At 40.7% G+C, this 24,385-nt stretch overlaps 1 protein-coding gene across 1 annotated transcript in view; it reads left to right on the forward strand.

Moving 5' to 3' along the window:
* The first annotated feature begins 622 nt into the window (after positions 1 to 622).
* ikzf4 (IKAROS family zinc finger 4) overlaps positions 623 to 24,385 on the forward strand; it is a 118,469-nt gene continuing 94,706 nt past the window's right edge. The window contains exon 1 of the mRNA XM_028798116.2: positions 623 to 1,136. The gene's annotated coding sequence lies outside the window, so the exon portion shown is untranslated. The remainder of the gene's footprint in view (positions 1,137 to 24,385) is intronic.

Below are 24,385 nucleotides of genomic sequence, written 5' to 3' on the forward strand. Positions count from 1 at the left end.
CAAAAAAGACCAGCTAAAGACATCAGCTAGAGGGAAAACGAATAACTGATTGGGAAAATTGGTGGATCAAATAATTTATAGCCACAGGGGTTATCAGGATTGGGTTGGGAATGATTGCTTTGGTATGAAGCATTTGCATGAATTATGATTTCAAAATATAGCTTCCTCTGCCAATCTTCTTGACATCTCGCCCTCCCAAGGAGAACTCCTTCTTCTGCCTGCTGGTTCAAGTTGCATACGTCCTAATTGGGAACAACTTCTTAAACCCTGCTTTGGATTTACCTCCAGACAGTCCTGGGATTACGTAGAAGTCGCGACAGCATTCCAAATCACGTAGCTTCCCTGATTTAAATACACTCCTCAGCACTGGAAAGCACCTAAATGAAAGGGGCATATAAAACTGCATTGGGAGCAAAGGAGGAGCCAACTGTGGGCATACCGTCGCTGCACACTGAGGCACTCAGCACATAATTGAGCTGGCAAATTTAGCGTAGCCAGTTAATCATTACATGTGTGTTGGAGAAAATGTAAATGTAAACTCGGGGCGAAAGTTCGCACAGTCTGCAACGGAACGAATCCAATGTCCCTGAGGCGTCACATTTGCTTGAAGAATATGTTCTATCGATATACTGTGATTGCCATCTTTATTAACCACAAGATAAATATAAAAATAAGATGCATTGATTTATACTCAATACGTCAAAGATTCACATCGAATGAACAGTAATACTCAAAACAGTCGTTCATTTCTTACATTTATAGCGTTATCGAAGAAACTGCATTCCATCCTATTTCTCTCTTTGCTCATTTGTACTTGACTTTAAAGCACTATATATAACATATTGGCGCACGTAAAAGTATTAATTAGCCGCACTACATATCATTTATGATAATCGGGGTTTCAGCGAGTCTAACAGTCTTTCGTATCCCCCTCCCTCGCGCCTACTCATCGATCGACTTTTCCCACTCGACACGCCGCACTGCCTCTCAATCGACGAGTCGGGTCTCTGTAGCCGCCCTGTCTCCCGGTCAGACCGGAAGCCGCTCGGTACAGGTGAAGCTGTTGGAGATGCTGCCGTCGGCGGCGGGGAGACGACGAATTGAGACACCGAGCTAAATCGCGACGGGCACGACAGGTAAGGAACTGAGGCGCAGGGACGTGGAGGCAGCTGTGACAAGTATTACGAAGTGCCGAGAGCTGTGTGTCATTACGCTTTGCACACCCCGGACCAACTGCGGACCTCAGCAGTGACCCCGAGTCTGCGAGCAGGGGAACAGGGCCGGAAAGGGTGCCAGGTGTTTGTGAGGAAACAGGCGGCTGCGCGTGTGTGCCAGCGCGCGCTTCAGAACGTGGAGTTCAATGCAGGGAGAGACACCTGTTTGTGTGTGGCGTCCTGTTGTCATGGTGCTCATGTGTATGGGTGGCACCCTAGTGTCAGTGCAGTTGTGTCTGGATGGCATGGTCATGCCAGGGTTAAATGCATTCGGGATGTGTCAAGGAGTCATTTGTGTCTTGGTGGCAGCCTGTTGAAGTCTGTGGATGTGTTTGTCTGCTTAGCACTTAAACGTCATAATACACGTAACAGTCTGGTATGCCGAATGTCACGGCAGTGGCAGAGTGGACAGGTGTCTGGGTGGCTCCTTTGTTCCAAGTGTTGCATGTGTGTGGGAGTAAGTGAGTGCTGTTCAGTCTGAGCTGCAGCCTTCTGCCAGAAGCGTCAAGAGTTCACTCTACGCTTGGACAGAACTTTATTTTTAATCCTTAATATCATTTAATGGACTATTCTCTACCTTCTTAAATGGCTCACAACTCTGATCAGACTGACAAAGTCAAATAGTTAATTGGTAATTAACATAAAAGATTAGAAAAAGCAACAAGTCAGTAATATAAAACCTATGGAGTCAAAAGGTAGCATATTTCTAGGTGGTGCATTGATGACAGAATGCTTTCATGTCTTTCTTTTTCAGAGTCAAAATTACATTTAGTGGCCAAGTATGCGTGCATATAACGACTTTGACTATTTTTTGTGTGTGTGCACGATGACTCTCCAATTACAGTTACATGCCAGACATACACACCATTGATGAGTACACACCTGAGATAAATACAAGATAAAGAATGCAAACATATGCACACAAAATTCAAGGCAGTGCAGGGAATATTAATTAAGCATTAGTTATATGTAAAAATATTGCAAGATGTGGGGCTTTGGGGTTGTACTCAGACTGAGGAAAGACAGTTGAATTAACCTTTTGTGAGTCTGATAGGCTGTAAAAAGAAACAGTTCTTATATGTGTTTGTTTTTGTGTAGTTTAGTCTGCTATTCTTGGCAGATGGGAGAAGTTCAAAGAGGTTGTGGTCTGGATGTGAAGGGTCAGTGATGATTTTTCCTGATTACTTCATGACTCTGGATTAGTATGATGGGAAGATCAATGCCAGTGATCATTTCAGCAGACTTGACCATCCCTTGTATACATTGTAGTCTGTTCTTCTCATGTTTAGTTACTGATCCAAACAATACTGTAATGGATGAGCTCAGGATGGACTTGATGGTTGCTGTATTGATTTGAATCAGTGCCTCTCATGTTAGAATGAACTCCCTCAGCTGTTGCAGGAAGCACATCTACTGCTGTGCTTTTTTATGATTGAATCTTTGTTGGTTTTTCATGTCAAGTCCTTGGTGATTATCAATCTCAGAAACTTAAAGTGCTTCACATCTATGACATTATTGTTAAGTATGGAGAGAGGAGGTAAAATTGTGAAGGCCCTCATGAAGTGTATTGTAATCGCCACAGTTTTCAGTGTGTCTAGCTCCATATTGTTATGGCTACATCAAAGGGCCAGCTGGATACGGGATCTAAGGATAAGAATCCATATTCCTATTGAGTTATCATTTATGCTGATTTTCATGTCACCAAGTTGCCAACACATTTTGCCTATGTCTCAGTAGCTTTTACAGTACTCTTAAGAGTACTTTTCTGTTGCTGGCACTGTGGTGCTACAGATCATTTCATGTAAATATGTCTGATTGATTCAGTGTAGATAGTATATTCTTAGGAATGGATGGTTCCCAGTGCCAGTATGTTCTTGAGACTGGGTAGTATTTCTGTCAATCTATCTATTTTCGGTAGTAAGTAATGCAAGTATCAACATGGACTCTCTTGTCAAATTGTCACTTTTGTGTGAGTTGTACTGCGGTGGGTTGGCACCCTGCCCGGGATTGGTTCCTGCCTTGTGCCCTGTGTTGGCTGGGATTGGCTCCAGCAGACCCCCGTGACCCTGTGTTCGGATTCAGCGGGTTGGAAAATGGATGGATGTGTGCAACAACTGAAGTAGAATCTGTGGAAGTGTGGTTGTATGGAGTTTAGAACAGTCTTTTTGGAGTTTGAAAAGTCTCCTAAATAAGTTTGGATTTTCTTTGACTACTTTGTTTTTGTGCATTAACCTCAGCATATGCAAATTAGGGTGATTAATGACTTTAAATTGGACCAATATGAGGGTGTGTAGATGAATATCTTTTCTGATGAACTAGGTGCCAGGGGATCATTCCGGCCTTGTTTAATGCTTCCACAATAGGCTGCTGTTCCCTCTAACTCTGTATTGACATAACTGGGTTCAGGTAATGAGTGAATGAGAGAATATAATGCACCAATATTTTGGGGACATCAGAAAAAGTGCAATGTAGTTGTCTTTTCTTGTCTTTATGGGATTCTCTGCTTTTCAGAGTGGAATCCTAAGGTAAGGTTGACCACTATGTGTAGAATATTGAAGCACATGACTGTGTCTGAGTTACTGCCATTCCATGTGCCTCAAATCACTGTTCACTGTGCGCCAGCCTTGAGATTCATATGCTGTAATATTTTACACGTTGTGTCAGAGCATGATAACCTATGTTTTTTTCCTGTTTTTATTTTCTAACATGGATAGACCATTTGTTGATGTTATCACTTGTGTGTAACAATGACATTTAAATATTTTGCATTTTAAATTATATAGCGTATACAGCACAAAACAATCTTTTCTAACCATTGTTTAATTTCAAAAAAGCAGTTTTTTTTTTAAATTAATTATTGAAGAGTATCATGTCGAAGATTTTTAAATTTTGCCCACACAGAAACATACAACTGGCGTTGGTGGTCTTTGCACTTCGAAGTGGAAACACACATTTTCTTGTTAAAAGTGAGAAAAGCCCACATTACCAAGTTATGAGGCATTCTTGCTTTTAACCTTCTTTCTCTCTGTTCGACTTTATTTCTTCATATATGCAAGCAATTTCTTGAAAAGCTTGTCATTCATTTTCTAAATCATGGGCTTGAGCTTCTGTGTATTTGGGTTTTTGTTTTACTTTTGTTCAAATTGCTGACTATACTTAAAAGCCTAATTGGAACTGAGTAGTACTTGCCTGATAAGAAAATGGGAGATAAAATGCTTTTTTTATTTTCATTGATATTTGTGGAAAACTTTATAATATTTTAATTATACATTAAAATTAATTCAGACATATGTTATTATATCTTGTTCTGATCAGATAAAATTATATCCAAAAGGTCAAGGCTTGAGAATGCCTAATTAATTCAGGACAACTTTCTTAAATGCCTGTCAGATTCTAAAGACATTCTTAACCATTCTTTGTAAAATTAATGAAATTATTTATACTTGTAAGTAAAATAAAGCACTCTTTCCATCCTTGCTTAAGATAGATTAGAATACAGATAAAGAAGATTGCATAGCATGCTAGCAGTATGTTGTAAAATATCGCAATACATTGTTCATTAAGCAGTTATTGCCCCATGAAATGATGCTTCATAATGAGCTATTGGTAGATTAGGGATTAGTATGACTCTATGACTGCTTAATATATATAAGAAAATATAGTTCCATTGAGTTCTGCAGAAATAACCTTTTTAAAACATGATATTGTATGAAGCAGGTGCCTGGCGACATTGCTCTCATTTAGGATCTTGGTCAGGATATACTGTATTTTGAATAGTCTTTGATAAGAAAGATGTGTATAATATACAATTTTGTGTTAAATTAGACAAATTTTTTCACAAACTTAGATTGTATTTTATTGAAATTCATTCATTATCTGAAAATGTAATTGAACAATGGAATATAGTTAAAGTTTGTTAGTTTTACCTTTTATTGCTGTTCATTCTGAAATTAAATTCCATGTGAATATTTTTTATATGCTACTGTAAATGGTACAACTAAGTTTTTATAGCCAGCCACATGATGCAGTTGTGGAAAGAAACTGAATTGGTAGTTGTGATACAACAATAACTTATTTTTGTATTGAACTCTTTGATTTTGTTCAGAGCATTAAAATGACTAGCAAACAAGAAACTGTCAGTTAATATGTTGAGTGAAATAGTAGGCCAAAAGTTTGTTTGCAATCTAGAAAAGGGAAATCATTCTGTAATATTGCCTTTTTTGGAAAAAATATAAGAAATGTGTTCATTTAAAAATGGTATCAATCAGAGATAAGTGATTTTCTGTACATTTATTTTCCGTTTGTGTCAGTTGTAAAATGTAAATAACTTCAGTAATGCGGTCAGGAGCAAATGTTTTTCTGTGATATATCTTCTATACCCAATATTGGATTTGTGTATTTGCATCCATCTATCCATCCATCCATCATCCAACCCGCTATATCCTAATTACAGGGTCACAGGGATCTGCTGGAGCCAATCCCAGCCAACACAGGGCGCAAGGCAGGAAACAAACCCTGGGCAGAACGCCAGCAGGGCACACACACCCACACACCTATGCACACACTATGGACAATGTAGGATCGCCAATGCACCTAACCTGCATGTTTTTGGAATGTGGGAGGAAACCAGAGTACCTGGAGGAAACCCACACAGACACAGGGAGAACATGCAAACTCCACGCAGGGAGGACCTGGGAAGTGAACCCAGGTCTCCTAACTGTGAGGCAGCTGCGCTACCCACTGCGCCACCGTGCCGCCCTGTGTGTTTGCATTTTTTGGTAGTAATCTACTGTATTATTCTGCCACCATCATAATTCCATATAGATCTTTAAAGGACTTATCAATAGAAATGTATTATTAAGGTTGTATTTTTGTACATTTTCCCATGGACTAATCCAAAAAATGACTAGAGATCAGTCTCCTGATATGGGTTTCCTCTTCTTTTTTGGTGTGCATTTTTTACTTGCAGGCAGCACAGTGGTGCAGTGGGAAGTGCTGCCACCTCATGGACCCAGAATACCATAAATTAATTAAAAATTATAATCCACATAACCTAAAGCAGGGGTAGGCAACGTCAGTCCTGGAGTGCCACAGTATGTGCAGGTTTTTGTTCCAACCCAGTTCCTTAACGAGAACTCAATTATTGCTGATGAAGCACATATTGCTTAAGTGACATTTTAATGCTTCATTTTAGTGGTCTCGCTTGTTAAGGTTCTCCAACCTTAATAGCTTATTTCAATCTTAAACTGCTGCATTCAGTGTTTTAATTGCTCCTTATTAACAATAAGATGTAAAAGACAAAGCAGCCAGCAGTTCTCCAGCTAGCTTTTTTCCAATTACATCTGTGTGTGTTCATCATGCACGGTTTGATTTAATAAAACACTTAATAGAAAAATGTGACAGACTGAAAATGATCTGTTTTAGGCTTCAAATCATTTGGATGATATCCTTGGAAAGGAAAAAAATCTACGATATAAAAGCCTTACATTGCACAGACTAACAAGCCATAAAATTAAATAAGGTCTGAGATTGGCAATGATTGATTTCTAATTAAGCAATTGGGTTGGAATGAAAACCTATAGCCACTGCGGCTCACCAGGACCGACATTGCCTACCCCTGTTTTACATCTTATTGCTAATAAGGAGCAATTAAAACACTGAATGCAGCAGTTTAAGATTGAAATAAGCAATTAAGTTTGGAGAACCTTAACAAGCGAGACCACTAAAATGAAGCATTAAAATGTCACTTAAGCAATATGTGCTTCATCAGCAATAATTGAGTTCTCGTTAAGGAACTGGGTTGGAACAAAAACCTGCACATACTGTGGCACTCCAGGACCGACGTTGCCTACCCCTGACCTAAAGAGTCTTGATTTCCCAGTAGATTAGACTTTTCACTGTTTTACTTGGCTTTATTTTTTTGAAGTTAGCAAGCTTGTAATGTTATATAAGGTTGTATAGTACTTATCGGTAATTCAGAACATTTTTGATGTAGATAGTGGCAGAGGATTGAGACAGACGGATTTAAAATGTGATTGAGTGAGTCTTGTTTATTCAGAAAAATTAGCTGCACTGTTTCACTAATATTTTGAAGTTTTCTGAGTCAGTTACAGTTCCTAGTAAAACACAAACGACAGGATAAAAGTAACTCAAACTTGATTCTGTGTGGGTTATCCTTTAGTGCATTACAGTGTTTATTGTGCCTTCATACAATAGAATGTGAGCTGGGCATATGTTTGCTGTGAGCTAAGTACTATGGCTTTTTGCATTGATTCTGAGAAACAGCTGAAGGCAAGATAATAGAATTTCAAATATGGAAAGTGCTTCTGAAATAAGAAAACAGCTAAATATATGCCTATGGTCAGAGGGCTTCCAAACTCACCCCTCCACATCCAGCAGTACCATATAAAATCTTTAATGACATATATGCAACATGGTGGCAGTGACATAATATTCCAGAGCACGTCCAAATCCAGGAACATTGAAGTTGACCATGTTTTGCTATTTTGATGAGACCGCATGTCGAAGTATGAGATTGTTTGTATAGGGATTACATAATTACCGTGATACTGTGTAGAGAATGAAAATGTAGTAGAAGTAATGGTTTACTAAAATTTCTTTAATTTTTCATATGTTGAAAAAATGGTTTGTTATAATATGTACCTTGTAGCAGTTTAAGCCAATAGTTCCCATTTACCTGTGAGTGGTGTACAGTCAATTGTGTGTGTCTTAAGTAGGAGAGTAGTTGAAGGAGGAAAAACAAGTGGCTAATGAACATAATAAAGTGGATAATTTAGTCTTCCTTATCATGTTATGTAATTTTTTACAAACTCTATCTGGTTTCTGAGAATTGTAAGAAATCTGATTGATTTATTTTGAGACTTTTCAGTTTTTTTATTTTTTTTTTTTTGTTGCCTACCTTCTTGGAAGATATTAACTGTGGTACTTGTTATTCATTTTGTTACTTTTAAATCTTTTTTTTTTCACTGTACCATTTTATAATATGCAGTTGTGTTCATTTCTTCCAAGCTTTTTCAAATTCACATTATCTATATACTTAAGAGTTTCCAAGTTGAACTGAATGTTTTATCAGCCCAAACATCAATGGGCACATTTACGGTAGTTTTCCGTCCATCTCGCTCAACTCCATTTTGTGCCATTTTACAAAATAAAAAAAAAAAGTTAACTAAAGAAAGTGGTTTAAAATAGGGGTGTTAAACTACAATAAATTTTGTAAAGGTTTTATATAAAAAATCAGAAATATGTAGACATTTTCATAGAATTTGTAATTAATTTCAGTCACTCATAAATGGTACATTCAATTTTCAGTTTATTCTTTAGAGCACTGGAAGGACATATGCACCACACTATGAATCTGGAGTGTCTAAAATCATGACAGGAAAATTCCACTAGTTATTTTATATTTTATGGTAATGTTGCTAATTCACTTTTAAAAGTTGGGAGGTAGGATTTCAGAGGTGAAGCAAGTATTCATTTGCTTGTTATTAAGATGCCTTTCACTTTTCCAATTTTTGCCTTTTTGCTTTATACTCTGTCTTTGTGCTAGAAGCAAGAGCATGGTAGACATGAAGAAGACAATAAAGTGGCTTTTGACATATAGCTCATTTTGCCTGTTCCTGTTTGTTTTTAGCCCTACAGCCTTATTTTAACTTAAAAAAAGGGAATAAAGTAAAACGGAATTTGAATAGTGGTCATTGGTGAAGTCTATTAAGCTAAATACTTACATACATTTTCATTCTCTTTCACATAGTGCACATTCTGTATTTATCCTCGGACATATTTTCTCCAATAACTAATAAGTACTGCTTACAGTCTATACTAAAAATAAAAATTCAAACATTATTGTATCTGTACTTTTGAATTAGAATATTTTTACTTATTTTGGAATTTTTATTGTATGTATAGTTCATGGATGCAATTGACTCAAACTGTGTTGATTTGGATTTACTTTACTTACTTTACTTTATGGACTTTGCCTTGACTGGGTTTGCAGCCTCGGGGACAACCGAATCTTTCTGTGGTATACTGGACGAGCCCTATGGACATTTCTTTGCACTGTGAGGATCTATGAGCCAGGAATGGTCTGTCTTCTTGATTATATTTTATACACTGGATTGCTCGCGATTCATTCTATATGTGCTTTATGACTAAGAAATGATCTGAGGTTTACACCCAGCTGGATGTGGCTCTGGGCGACCACGACTGTAATACCAAGCGTTATATGTTTGTGACTGTATGTTGGAACCTCCAAATTTAGGTATCTTCATGTGCATTTTGTAACATCTCCTACTACGCTTTTTCTGCTGCTTGCCCTCATCTGCGCCTCATGTCTCACCTTCTCCGCTGTGCTGTGCTGCTCCTCTGCTACTATCAAAAAATGTATTGCTCTCTACTATGATAAAATACTCTCATGACAAACTCCTTCATATTAAACTGTTTGTCCAGAGCAAATGGTCAGACTGGAATGTCCTAAAAGACAATGGAATTGTGCGGTGCCTGAAATATTTACATCGCGGATCAGGTCGCCGCCACAGCAGGGCTGCAAATGAAAAGTTCACCGGCAGAATTTGCTCAGAAATATGCCGTCCTACTCACATCTTTGGAAATAGGAGTGTCAGTGTGCCAAATCTGCAATATGCTAAAATAAACTTTGGTCATGGATCTGCGCACAACGAACCCACATTGGCTAATATTGCACTGATTAACTCAAGATTGTTTAACGGCTAAGCACTGGTGCTATCAAAATTCATTACAGACTCAAACCTTGACTTGCTATGCTTAACAGAAACTTGGCAAAAACCAAATGATTTTACATCTGTCACGGAGGTGACCCCACCCGGATACATTCACTTCACAGGGCCTCGCAGCTCAAGACAAGGGGGAGGAGTCACAGTAATTGCTAAATCGAACTTAAACATCAAAAGAATCCCCATTGATGGTCCATTGTTAAGCTAATAACAAAATCTGGTCCTGTCTCACTTATTGTTGTCTATCGTCCCCCGAAATACAATGCGTCTTTTTTGTCTGATCTGACTGAATTATTAACCCACTTAAGTTCACTTTCCGAGAGAGTCATTCTTCTTGGCTGTTTCAACATCCATATTGACATTACTACATGTAAACAGAGAAATTAATTCCTATCCTTACTGGACTGTTTTGACTTGGTGCAGCATGTTGATTTTCCCACCCACACTGGTGGTCATATACTGGACCTGGGGGGTATTTTTCGTACGTGGATTACTCGTTTAGCCGGATGTAATTGTTGACGATTTGGCATGATCCTGGTTTTGTCGGTTTTTTGAAACTCTTGCTGGATGTTTTGTCATAGCAACACATCCAAATCCTCAAACCTGCTCGGAGCAGGTTTGTTCTGTGTAAACAAGGATTAGCTCACACACTTAATCAGTGTCATTCAGTCATGACTTCGCCATACACGAATGAGAGACCAATTGATATCGCTATGCAAATTATAAGAAGAGAATTTCATATAGAGAGGGTTTTTACGCGATCGGCAAGATCCTTTATTGCTTCTGGAGGAAATTCTTTTAGAAAGATACCGCTTTAGCCAAGGGGGAATATTGTACCTCAAAAATTTATTAGGACCTTATATTCGAAGTCAAACTCGGTGAAGCCGGGCTCTCACAACCACACAGACAGTATGCATTGCTTTGTGTTTTTTGCAAGCGGCACTTTTTTTATATACTGTAGGCGATGTGGAAAATCTTTCTAAAAGTGCAGTTTGCCAGGCAATTCGTAAAGTCTGTTTGGCTCTGAAATATTTCCTTCGGGTTTTCATAGTGTTTCCTGGACACCTGCATGTGCAGACAATAAAAGAGGCATTTCATGCCATTGCAGGTAGGTAATACACAGGCAAAAACACCCACAGTTCCATAAAGAACCTCACAGTCAGCCTAACATTCTCATTACCCAGGATTTCGAAATGTGATTGGGGCACATGGGACTGATCAGAGTGGAGTTTGATTTGGAAAATGCACCTCTCCTCCTTATGAATAATCAGACACAGTGTCTTCATCAAATATTTGACCTTTGTCAATATCTCATTGGTCAGACACAGGTTCTAGGGATATGACATTCCCTGCAACTGACCCAACAAAAAACAGGGCTGTATGGAACATACATATGGCACACATTGAGGACAAATATATGCAATGACCATCGTTTACCTGAAATGAAGTGACCACTGCATCCTGCCACTGGTTCTGAGGAGGAGCTTCCCCCTGGAATGCCCTCAGAAACAGGGCGATGGACATTTTGCTGGAGAGCCAACTCTTCTGCAGGGGTTAAGTCTGGACCGTGTGGACCTCCTCCTGTTTTTTGCTTGTCTGCCTTCTTATTAGCTTTAAAATTAATGTTCTTTACATTGTATATGATTCTTTATGTCAACAATTCTTTAAATAGTTATATACCAATATTTACCAGTTTGAAGTATATTCTTGTACTTCACTTTAACCTGTTCCTGTGTTCTCCTTGTGCTCATGTTTGATCTGGAATTATGACATATTGAATAATAATTAATCTGACACATAGGAAATGAAACGCTGCTTTCAGTAAGTACAATGCACACGCATTTAATTTGTCAGCCACTTTTTGCCAGCTGTCTTTTCTGGTTTGGGCTGCTTTTGCAGTGTTACCCCTTGTGCATATTAAATCTTAAAATCCTTCGACTAACTAACTTAACTAACTAACTAACTAACAACCACACACACAGCTTGTGTGAAAAAAAATGCGCCCGTTCTTTGTCATTTTGTTGCAGCCTATCAAAGACTTGCTGATCATGTTTTCTAGACTCAATATATATGGGCTTTTCACTCAGCACGGGCGCGGGCATTCATCTCGGATGATTAGATCCGGCTAGACTAATCTACTACGTGGCTGCGTTTGAAAAACCGACTTATCCCGGATGAGTTTCACCGGCATTAACTCATCCAAGATCAGGCATCTGATCTCGGATGATTTAAGCGACATACGGAAAATACCCCCCAGATCTGCAAATCTGGATTATTTGTCTGTCTCTGACCATAAAGCAGTGCTTTTCATTGTTTCATTACCTCTCCCTCCTCTTACCTGTAAACGTCAAATTTCTTTCCGAAACCTTAAAAATATCTGTCCCTCTGTTCTTGCTGGATCCATTTCTGATCTTTTTCTGTCTTCACCTATTCCATCAACACTAGATAGTCTTGTTAACCACTATAACTCAGCCATTCATTCAGCACTCGATAAAACAGCTCCTTTAAAACATAATGAGGTATCCTTTAAGCATTCAGCTCCATGGTATAATTCAGAGCTACAAAATATGAAAGCAAATGGCTGACGCCTTGAGAGAATGTCACGTAAGACTGGCCTCACTGTTCACATCCTGACTTTCTCTGACCATCAAAGGGCTTACAGGGATGCACTAATTGCAGCCAAGAACACACATTATGGCAGAATAATAGAAAATGGCCATGAAAACCCAAGGGTTTTGTTCTCTGTAGTTAATAAATTACTTCAACCTGCATCTAGCCCAATTACCTCCTCTACTGAAGTCTGTGAAAAATTCCTCTACTTTTTCCGCAATAAAATTAAAAATCTAAATAATTCAACTAACGTAAACCCATCATCCATTTATATCCTTCCCTGTCTTCCCAATCCATCCAGCTCCTCTTCTAAATTTTCACCAGTCACATTTAATGACCTGCTTTGTAAGATGAGGCCAACTACTTGTGTACTGGACCCCATCCCCACCACACTTCTTAAATCCTGCCTTCATGCCATAATCCCGACTGTCATGACAATAGTCAATACATCCCTCGACACTGGGTTTGTGCCAGCCACTTTTAAAATTGCTTCTGTAACCCCCATGTTAAAAAAGTCTGGTCTTGATGGTGACGATCTTAACAATTTTCGGCCAATTTCCCACTTACCTTTTCTGTCAAAAGTTCTTGAGCGTGTTGTAGCCTCCCAGCTCACCAATTACTTAACCCCTAATAATTTGATGGAACCCTTTCAGTCTGGTTTCAGGGTGCAGCAGAGCTGTGAAACTGCTGTTCTTCAGGTAACCAATGATTTGCTTATGGCAGCAGACTCTGGACAAACCAGCATATTAATTCTGTTAGACCTCAGTGCAGCATTGGACACTGTCAGACATGACATTCTACTGTCCAGAATGGAGAACATGCTGGGTATCTCTGGCACTGCCCTCCAGTGGTTCAAGTCCTATCTGACTGATAGGCAAGAGTTTGTTAGTCTTGGCAACAGCAGATCCAGCTCAGCGCCAGTCACACAAGGAGTCCCTCAGGGCTCTGTCCTCGGCCCTCTTCTCTTCTATATTTATATGCTTCCCCTTGGCCATATTATTCGTAGCTATGGACTGGGTTATCATTTTTATGCAGATGACATTCAACTCTACTTCAATGTCAAAAGTGCAACATCATCAGAATTTTCTCAGCTCACAACTTGCCTCAGTGAAATTAAAACCTGGATGGAGCAGAACTCTTTAAAATTAAATTGCAACAAAACTGAACTCATGCAAATTGGCACTAAAGCACTACTTAAGAAAATGAGCTCCTTTTCAGTCACTCTTGACAGTGATCTCATCAGACCTTCTTCTGATGCAAGGAATCTTGGTGTCATTTTTGATTCCTCCCTTTCTTATTCCGCCCACATTAAGAAACTTTCTTACTTTCACCTCCGTAACATATCCCATGTTCGCTCATTCCTTTCCTTTTCTAATGCTGAGAAACTTGTCCATGCTTTTATCACATCCCGCATTGATTATTGTAACTCGCTGCTGGCAGGTGCCCCTTCTAATCTTATATCACAGCTCCAGTTGATTCAAAACTCTGCTGCAAGAGTCCTTACTTGAACCAGCAACAGTGAGCACATCACACCCATCCTGTTTCACCTTCACTGGCTCCCTGTGTCTTACAGGATTGAATATAAAATTCTATTAATAACCTACAAAGCTTTAAATGGCCTTATACCGGACTACATCGGTGACCTTCTATATCGCTATGCTCCTGTTTGCCTATTAAGGTCCTCTGATTCTTTTAATCTTGTGCCTCACACTAATTTGCACTCTGTGGGTGACAGGGCCTTCAGTTCCATAGCACCTAGACTTTGGAATGACATCCCAAAATTAATTATATCAGCTGACTCCATTCATTCGTATAAAAAACAACTTAAAACTCATCTATTTAGGAAGGCTTTTAACTTAACATTCTGCCCTTTCTTTTAGTTTACCTGTCTGTCCAGGTGCTCAGGATAATTTGTGTGTCTGTTATATCACACAATAGGTTATATGTTAGGTTTTTCTTTTAGTATTGAATTTAGTATTTTACTCTGGTTTATTGTGGAGGTGGGGCTCGATGGCGAGAGCCTGGTGGCACAGCCTGAAGAGGTAACATGGGTCCCCCTTCCCATGGGCTCACCACCAATGGGAGGGGCCAAGGAGGTCGGGTACAGTGTGAGTTGGGTGGTGGCCAAAGGTGGGGAGCTTGGCGTTCTGATCCTCGGCTACAGAAACTGCCTCTTGGGACGTGTAATGTCACCTCTCTGAAGGGGAAGGAGCCTGAGCTTGTGCGCAAGGTTGAGAGGTTCCGGCTAGATATAGTCGGGCTCACTTCGATGCACAGCTTGGACCCTGGAACCAATCTCCTTGAGAGGGGCTGGACTCTCTACCACTCTGGAGTTGCCCCCAGTGAGAGGCGCTGAGCAGGTGTGAGCATACTTATTGCCCCCCGACTTGGAGCCTGTTCATTGGGGTTTACCCTGGTGGACGAGAGAGTAGCCTCCCTCTGCCTTCACTTGGGGTACGGGTCCTAAGTGTTGTTTCTGCATATGCGCCAAACAGCAGTTTGGAGTACTCACCCTTTTTGGAGTCCCTGGAGGGGGTGCTAGAGGGCATACCTTCTGGAGACTCCCTCTTTCTGCTGGGAGACTTCAGTGCTCACGTGGGCAATGACAGTGAGACCTGGAAGGGCGTGATTGGGAGGAATGCCCCCCCCCCCCCCCCATAATCTGAACCCGAGCAGTGTTTTTTTATTGAACTTCTGTGCTCGTTACAGATTGTCCATAACGAACACCATGTTCAAGCATAGGGGTGTTCATATGTGCACTTGGCACCAGGACACCCTAGGCCTCAGTTCGATGATCGACTTTGTGGTCGTGTCGTCGGACCTGCAGCCGCATGTCTTGGACACTCGGGTGAAGAGAGGGGCGGAGCTGTCAACTGATCACCACTTGTTAGTGAGTAGACTTCGATGGTGGGGGAGGATGCCGGTCAGGCCTGGTAGGCCCAAACGTCTTGTGAGGGTCTGCTGGGAATGTCTGGCAGAGTCCCCTGTCAGAAGTAGCTTCAACTCCCACCTCCGACAGAACTTCGACCACATCCCGAGGGAGGTGGGGGACATTGAGTCCGAATGGGCCATGTTCCATTCCTCTATTGTTGAGGTGGCTGACCGGAGCTGTGGCCGTAAGGTGGTCAGTGCCTGTCGTGGCGGCAATCCCCAAACCCGTTGGTGGACACCGGCGGTGAGGGATGCCGTCAAGCTGAAGGAGTCTTATGGGACCTTTTTGTCCTGTGGGACTCTGGAGGCAGCTGATAGGTACCGGCAGGCCAAGCGGAATGTGGCTTTGGTGGTTGCTGGGGAGGCCATGGAGAACGACTTTCGGACGGCTTCGAGGAGATTCTGGTCCACCATCCGGCGTCTCAGGAAGGGGAAGCAGTGCAGTGTCAATACAGTATATGGTGGGGATGGTGCGCTGCTGACCTCAAGTCGGGACGTTGTGGGTCGGTGGGAGGAGTACTTCAAAGACCTCCTCAATCCCACTAACATGCCTTCCAAGGAGGAAGCAGAGCCTGGGGACTCAGAGGTGGGCTCCCCCATCTCTGGGACTGAGATCACCGAGGTGGTCAAAAAACTCCTTGGTGGCAGGGCCCCGGGGGTGGATGAGATATGCCTGGAGTTCCTCAAGGCTCTGGATGTTGTAGGACTGTCTTGGTTGACACGCCACTGCAACATCGCATGGACATCAGGGACAGTGCCTCTGGATTGGCAGACTGGGGTGATGGTCCCCGTCTTTAAGAAGGGGGACCGGAGGGTGTGTTCCAACTACAGAGGGATCACAGTCCTCAGCCTCCCTGGAAAAGTCTATTTGGGGGTGCTGGAGAGGAGGGTCCGTCGGATAGTCGAACCTCGGATTCAGAAGGAACAGGGTGGTTTTCATCCTGGTCGTGGAACAGTGGACCAGCTCTACACCCTTAGCAGGGTCCTGGAGGGTACCTGGGAGTTTGCCCAACCAGTCTACATGTGTTTTGTGGACTTGGAAAAGGCGTTCGACTGTGTCCCTCGGGGAATCCTGTGGGGGGTACTCCGAGAGTATGGGGTACCAGACCACCTGATAAGGGCTATTTGGTCCCTGTACGATCGGTGTCAGAGCTTGTTCTGCATTGCTGGCAGTAAGTCGAACCCATTTCCAGTGAGAGTTGGATTCCGCCAGGGCTGCCCTTTGTCACCGATTCTGTTCATAACTTTTATGGACAGAATTTCTAGGCGCAGCCAGGGCGTTGAGGGGGTCCGGTTTGGTGGACTCAGGATTGGGTCACTGCTTTTTGCAGGTGATGTTGTCCTGTTTGCTTCATCAGGCCGTGATCTTCAGCGCTCTCTGGATCGGTTCACAGCTGAGTGTGAATCGGCTGGGATGGGAATCAGCACCTCCAAATCCAAGACCATGGTCCTCAGCCGAAAAAAGGTGGAATGCCCTCTCAGGGTTGGGAGTGAGATCCTGTCCCAAGTGGAGGAGTTCAAGTATCTCGGGATCTTGTTCACGAGTGAGGGAAGAATGTAGCGTGAGATTGACAGGCAGATCGGTGCGGCATCTGCAGTGATGTGGGCTCTGCATCGGTCTGTCGTGGTGAAAAAGGAGCTGAGCCGCAAGGCAAAGCTGTCAATTTACCAGTCAATCTATGTTCCTACCCTCACCTATGGTCATGAGCTATGGGTAGTGACCGAAAGAACAAGATTGTGAATACAAGCGGCTGAAATGAGTTTCCTCCGTAGGGTGTCTGGGCTTTCCCTTAAAGATAGGGTGAGAAGCTCAGTCATCCAGGAGGGACTCGGAGTAGAGCCGCTGCTCCTCCACATCGAGAGGAGTCAGATGGGTGGCTCAGGCATCTGATCAGGATGCCTCCTGGACGCCTCCCTGGTGAGGTGTTCCGGGCACGTCTAACCGGGAGGAGGCCCCGGGGAAGACCCAGGACACGCTGGAGGGACTATGTTTCTTGGCTTGCCTGGAAATGCCTTGGGATTCTCCCGGAAGAGCTAGAAGAAATGGCCAGGGAGAGGGAAGTCTAGGCATCTCTGTTCAAGCTGCTGCCCCCGCAACCCAATCTCGGATAAGCGGAAATGGATGGATGGACGGACTCTGGTTTATTGTTCTTTATACTATTTAATGCTTTATCTGTTTCATTGTTCTATTCAGGAAAACATTTGTGTCCAATGTTACATATACCCTGCTGTTTTTTCTCTGTGAAGTGCCTTGAGCATGAGAAAGGTGCTATATAAATAAAATGTTATTATTATTAATTCACTGTTTTAAACAGCATGCTTTTAAAATCTGGTTTGTCAGAGAATCACTCTTTTAGGTTTGTAACATTTGCCAATGTAAGATTTACATTTGCATCATTAGCTGGATAAAAAAAAACTTAATTGAAGAGTATTATTTAACAGATGAGTCAAATTGATTCAAATTTGTCACAAACTCCTGGGGTCAGATTTATTAAACTTGTGTGTGCTGAAAAAGAGGCTCAATTTATAAAAACCAGCTTGATGGGAGAACTTACGTATTTTTACGGCAGCTCTGACCCATCTTTACACAACATTTTGGAGAAAGTGGGAAATGATGACGCCCTTGATCAAGTAGGGAAATGCAGCTAGGATCAGCTAAGTGATGTCTCAAGCATATACTACAGTAATTCATATCTCCAAATGTAGAGAAAAGCCAAGCAAAATGACACCTTTTATTGTCTAACTAAAAAGATTACAATATGCAAGCTTTCGAGGCAACTCAGGTCCCTTCTTCAGGCAAGATGTAATCATTACAATATGCAAGCTTTCGAGGCAACTCAGGCCCCTTCTTCAGGCAAGATGTAATCTCCAAATGGTTATTATAATTGATGTGACAAACACATTAAACCTCAAAAGTAGTGAATATGATGTACAGACACTATTGTGTAGTTCTCTTTCACTGAGGCCAATACTGAAGAACTTACCTGGGTTTTCCTCAGTTTATTTTGGCTACCTTAATTGAATTAAGCATTTACTCCCTGTGTACAGAAAGCTATAGCTATTATGTACTATGACCTTTTCACAGCCTAATGGTTTGACACAAGATGCCTTATTTGGTGCTGCTTGAAAACTATGCAGATGGTCATATACAAATGGAATGAGCTTTTACAGACCTGTATGATTTTTTTTTTTGGCCATGATGATGACTGACTTATGAGCTGATTTAGACTTGCAAGAGTTGTTCTCTTGGAACTATGAGCTGATCTGAACCCAGCATTAGAAAGACATGCTGCATGAAGTTAGGCTGTGCCTTTTCATACAGTATAATGCTTTTAATAGTGGTTGGCTTTCTGGAATCAAGCATCTACCAGAGGGAACTGGCTAACAGGTCAGGAATATCTCAGTCAAGGTTCAATTCCATCATGCCTGTTGAACTAGAAGCCATAAACCAACTGACAGAGCGCTACATTCAGTTTCTATAGGGTCTGGGTATACAGGTCAACATAAGAAGGTAATTTGTAGCAGTGTCCAGTTTTTCTCATGTAATTGGGACATTTGACTACACTCATTTTGTAATTAGGGCACCTAATGAGAATGAAGCTGCAGTAACCAGTTGTATTTAATTAACACACAAGACCTCTCTGATGCCAAGATGAGACTGACACAAGTCCGGGCTCGATGGTGTGGGTCAACCCATGATTCATTTATTTTGAATCAAAGTACCAATAGTAGATGACTTGCTCTCAGTGCTGCTGTGTATGATAGCTGGCTTGTTGGCAAGGAAACTGGGTGAACCCTCAGTTTTTCGTATGGCCTGTATTATTCAATGTAACAGTAATCATGGCATTACATATGCCAGGTGGTGGTGCTTTAAAATGCTGCTTCCACTTCTAATATACATTGCAGTGTATGATATACCTACTATCTACTATATCCCAGAATCTCAAAAATGCTTGAAAGGATTTAATTGAAATTTGGTGACATAGAAAAAAGAAAATTACTGACAATTTTTTTTAATTAGTTGATGTTTTTTTTTGTTTTTTTTTCCCGATAGTTATTAATATTATGCTGCATACAGTATATGATGTGTGCTACACTGAGAATGAACTTAATGCAAATAAAACATCCTTCAGTAATATTGATGAGCCAGTAATAAGGCAGTGTGCTAGACAGGAAAAGACATGTTGTGAAATGGAAAGAAAAAGTTCGGTGAAGCCCAAGGAAAATGTGACACTCTTTGGTTAGCAAGCATTGTTTTTTGTTGTTGGAGCATGGATTATAAGAGGATAATCATTGTACAACGGGATTCTCAGGTGGAACTTTCTCTGGAAAGCAGCATGCTTTGAAGTTGGAACATTGGAGCATACTTGAGATATTACTGTTACTGTGCTCAGGAGCTGCAGAGCGGGATGCAGAGACATTCATAGCATCCTCTGAGGTCAGAACTCTGAAGCAGATTGCAATGAAGCCTGTGACGTACTTCCAGATCAGAACAGTGAAGCAGAGTGCAGAGACTTTTCAGGCATGCTCCCTGCACGGAACACCAGAACGGGTTAGAGAGACATTTGCAGCATGCTCTGAGGCTTAAAAATCAAAGCTTATAAGTAGTACTTTTACTCCCCCTAATGGAAAGTAGTAGCTTGATATAAATAGTTTCTCGGCTGATTATAATTTTTCCAGTATTTTGATTTATAATGCATAGGCAAATAGTCAGACTTCAATAAATCTTTACACTGTGTTAATTTCCTTTATCCCACTACAGCAGTTCATTACAATATATACCCAAATTTCATATTATTCTTACTGATTACCCATTTTAATTGAAAATTAAACATGGCTATAGTGCCGTAGCTGATGCTGCCCACAATGCAGGTAACGTTTCTCATTTGGGACTCCGTTAGCAACCACTCACTCTTCACAAAGAAAATCCAGCAGTACCCAAGGATGCTCTGAAGAGACACAGTGTCAAAGGAGTCCAGTCTTCGTCTAGGTCACTGGATAGTGTCCATGTCTAGCAACCATACAGAAAACAGGAAGCACCAGGACTCTAAAGACTTGGACCTTCATCCTTTTGCATAGATAACTGGAGCACCACACGCCCCTTTCCAGCAACCTCATGACCCCCCATGCCCTCCTAATCTGTCTACTGACTTAATAGGAAGAGTCACCAGAGACATATGACAATGACAGAGAATGTCATTGTTGAGTTAAGGAAAGCTGTCGACAAGGTTGATGCTTTCTCCACAGACAGACATACTGCTGATGGCTGTGCCTAAGAGGTCATAAAATTCCTGGATCTTGGTTTTTATCCGGGACATATGCAGGTCCTGATACTCTGACTCCTTGCTCAGTCTCTCGAGAGCCCCGATCAGAGCCTTCATTGACTCCATGAAGATTACAACATTGTCAGCGAAGTCAAGATCAGTGAATCTTTCATCACCAACAGAAGCCCCACAGCCTTGTCCAACACCCAGTCCATGCAAGCACTGAAAAGAGTAGAAGCAAGAACACAACCCTGACGAACGCCAGAATCAACTCTGAAAAACACAGAGGTTCTGCCTCCACTCTGCACAGCACTCACAGTACCAGTGTCCAGGTTGGCCATGATATACAGCAACCTTGAGGGGATCCCGCGAAGTGTCAGTATGTCCCACGGAGCAGCTTCTGTTCTACTGAGTTGAATGCTTTACGAAAATCAACAAAGGCTGCAAAGAAACTGTACCAATATTCGCGTTTGCGCTTAATGAGAACCATCAGTGCCAGGATGCGGTCGATGGTAAACTTCTTGGGTGTAAAACAAGACTGCTGTGGTCGCTGGTAGATGAGCAAGTGATAACAGATCCTGATGACCCCAGCAAGGACCTTGCATGGCACCAAGAGCAGTGTTATCCCCCTGTAGTTGCCGCAATCCAGGCGATCACCCTTTCCTTTCCAGATAGGAACATCAAGTCCCATTTTCCAGTCAGTTGCATTGCCAGGAGGACAACCTTACCACTGGCCTGGAGAAGTTCACCCCGGATACCACAGATCCCTGCAGTGTTCCCTATCCTCAGCTGGTTCACTGCCTGTGCAATATCAGTGAGATTGGGTGATTCACAGCTAATTGGAGGATCAGCCTCAAGAACCATGGGCATATCTCTCTATTATAAAAGAAAATCTTGAGACGAGACTATTGCCAATAGATTTTTTCAAGTCCCGCAAGATGAGACTATTGCCAAGAGATTTTTTCCAAGACCCGTCCTCCTCTCAACCATTTTCAACCACGCCCACGGGCTTTTTACCTCTCGTTTGTTTTGAATGCTTTTGTCAGACACCGTTCCTGCACTCTCACCTCTTATAAATTTTTACATTTTCCTCACTTCAAGTTCCCATTAAAAGAAGACTTATGTCCAAATCTTATTGAAGAATTTCATCCCGAAGGGTTATCAACAGAAGAAATGAGTACACGGGCAATCCTAGCACCAAGAAACAATGAAGTCAAATGAATTAATGCAAAAATTGTCGATCGGTTACACAGCAGATTTGTTAAATGTGTATCAATAGACTATGCTGAAACAGTTGGTGGTGATGGTGCAGACGATGAAAGCATCAACTTACAATATCCTGTAGAATATCTACAACCATTAACACCGTCCGGTTTTCCACTGGGCAAATTACTGTTGAAAGAAGGAGGTATCGTAATGTAATTGCATAATTTATGTATGAGTGATGGGACATGCAATAGGACAAGATTAGTTGTATTCAAAATTGTTTGAACAATTCTAATGTAAAATTTTAGCAGGCGACAAGAAAGGTAATGTGGTACATCTTCCGCGGATAACATTAGACATCAAAGGAGATCTTGATATGCCAGTCGTATTAAAACATTTACAGTTTCCCTTTAGAATAGCTTTTGCTATGACAATTAACAAATCACAGGGACAAACATTCGAAAAAGTTGGTTTATTTATTAGAGAGAAAGAAACGATATTTTCTCATGGGCAGTTATACGTTGAGTTGTCACGATGTAAGTCCAATCACAGAATCAAAATTCAGTGCGATATTGATGAAAAGTTAATTCCAAATATTGTTTTTACTGAAGTTTTACAGTAAAAGTGTAAGCTTAAAAAGTATTTGTGTGTTAATTTCAAAGCCAAAGAGAATGAAAACGTATAACGCAACAAATACCTCTAACGCAACATGAAACATAATTTTCTTTCAATTTATTACTTTACTATTTTTTACTATGGTTAATTACTCGCTGTAATGTAAAATATTTAGTTCTATTATGCATTGGTAACAATTCCCATGAATATAACAATGTTTAAATTGTACATCCACTTCCCCGTACCTGAGTGGCAGAGCCACGAAGTGGCTAGTGTGTAGCGCCTGCCCAGGGGTTGGCAAGCGAAGCGAGCAGGGGGCAGAGTCCCCTAGTATTAACCAAAAATAATGCTTATAAATCACAGGATAGAATACTGTAGTTATTATTCAAATCTGCACATTCCTAGTAATAATGACTAAATATTGATAATTAATGATTTAAAATAATAATAATCTAATTTAATCTTTGGCTAAAAGAGAAACAAAGTGATGTACTAATATAAACAAACATATTTATAGAATACTTTTAAGTCTTATATGTATAAATGTAGTGAAAATGAAGCTCATGCCAGTGATTCCTCCAGAGTGGAAAAGCCTCGGGTCCAGATGGCAAGGCCAGCATAACTGTGTAAAAATGTCTCCATCATATTAGTATAACTAATGTTAGTAATGTTTAAGAAAGCCAGAAAACATAACATTGTACCAAAAACTCAATGCCCCATGTAAATCAAATATTTCCAATTAAGAATGAAGACCTGCTTGATTGCACATTCTACAGACCTGTTTCTCTTCTGAATGGCTTCATTAAGATCCTGGTGAAGGTTTAAAGAATAAAGAAAGTTCTGTCCTTGAAGTCAAACTAGATGTATCAAGTGCAGATATCAGGCATCAAATATTTGAAGGTTGTTTTATATACTATATGTCATTGGAATATCTGAGCTCCCAATGGTTCTGTTAACTTTGGGTCAGAAAAAAATATTTTCATCAAGTTGAAAGTAGACATCTGTTTACTATATATTGCAGTTTTGGATAGAACAGTATAAATTCTCACTTTTTCACTTTAGAACAAAGAACCAGATAGGGCGTCCATTATTCATTATTTTCAATGCTTTTTGCGATTGCTGTTGAAGCCCTAAGTGTTCATATCTAGAAGTAGTCAGAGATAAAATGCAATTATAAGGGAAGGGATCAAACAAAAACAATGTCTTTGTGTTAATGATATGGTTCTCTATATAAGGCTAAAACCATTATAAATGTAAATATTGTAAATTACATCACACATATACATCTCATGTGGCATACTGTATGGTAAAAAACATGCTCGTGAATGAATATTGTAAATTACAATGCACAAATACATCCCACATAGTATATTGTATGGCAAAAGAACATGCTAGTGAATGAAGATATGTTTTAGAGGTGCATTAGAATTAGAACTTGAAGTGGCAGTCAGAATTGAGAAATGTGGGGTGACAAGTTGAGTAAGATGTGAAATAGAAAATGTTACTGCTTTGAATATGAATAAAAACCATAGCATTATCCAATATATTGTTTGTGCATTAAATATCTCTTATAGTAACATTATTTCATGATGTTACTGAGAAAGATTTAAAGCATATTGAGAAAATTAGGGTTCCCACAGGCCTTTGAAAGCCTAGAAATCCTTTAACATTAACAAAATGATGGAAAATCCCAGGAAATTAAAAAAAACATTGAATTGTCGTAGGAAACACTTGGAAATTATTGAGTCTTAAAAATATGTTTCTGTAAGCATTTCTG

Source organism: Erpetoichthys calabaricus, chromosome 3 (genome assembly GCF_900747795.2).
Source record: "Erpetoichthys calabaricus chromosome 3, fErpCal1.3, whole genome shotgun sequence".
NCBI classification, from domain to species: domain Eukaryota; kingdom Metazoa; phylum Chordata; class Cladistia; order Polypteriformes; family Polypteridae; genus Erpetoichthys; species Erpetoichthys calabaricus.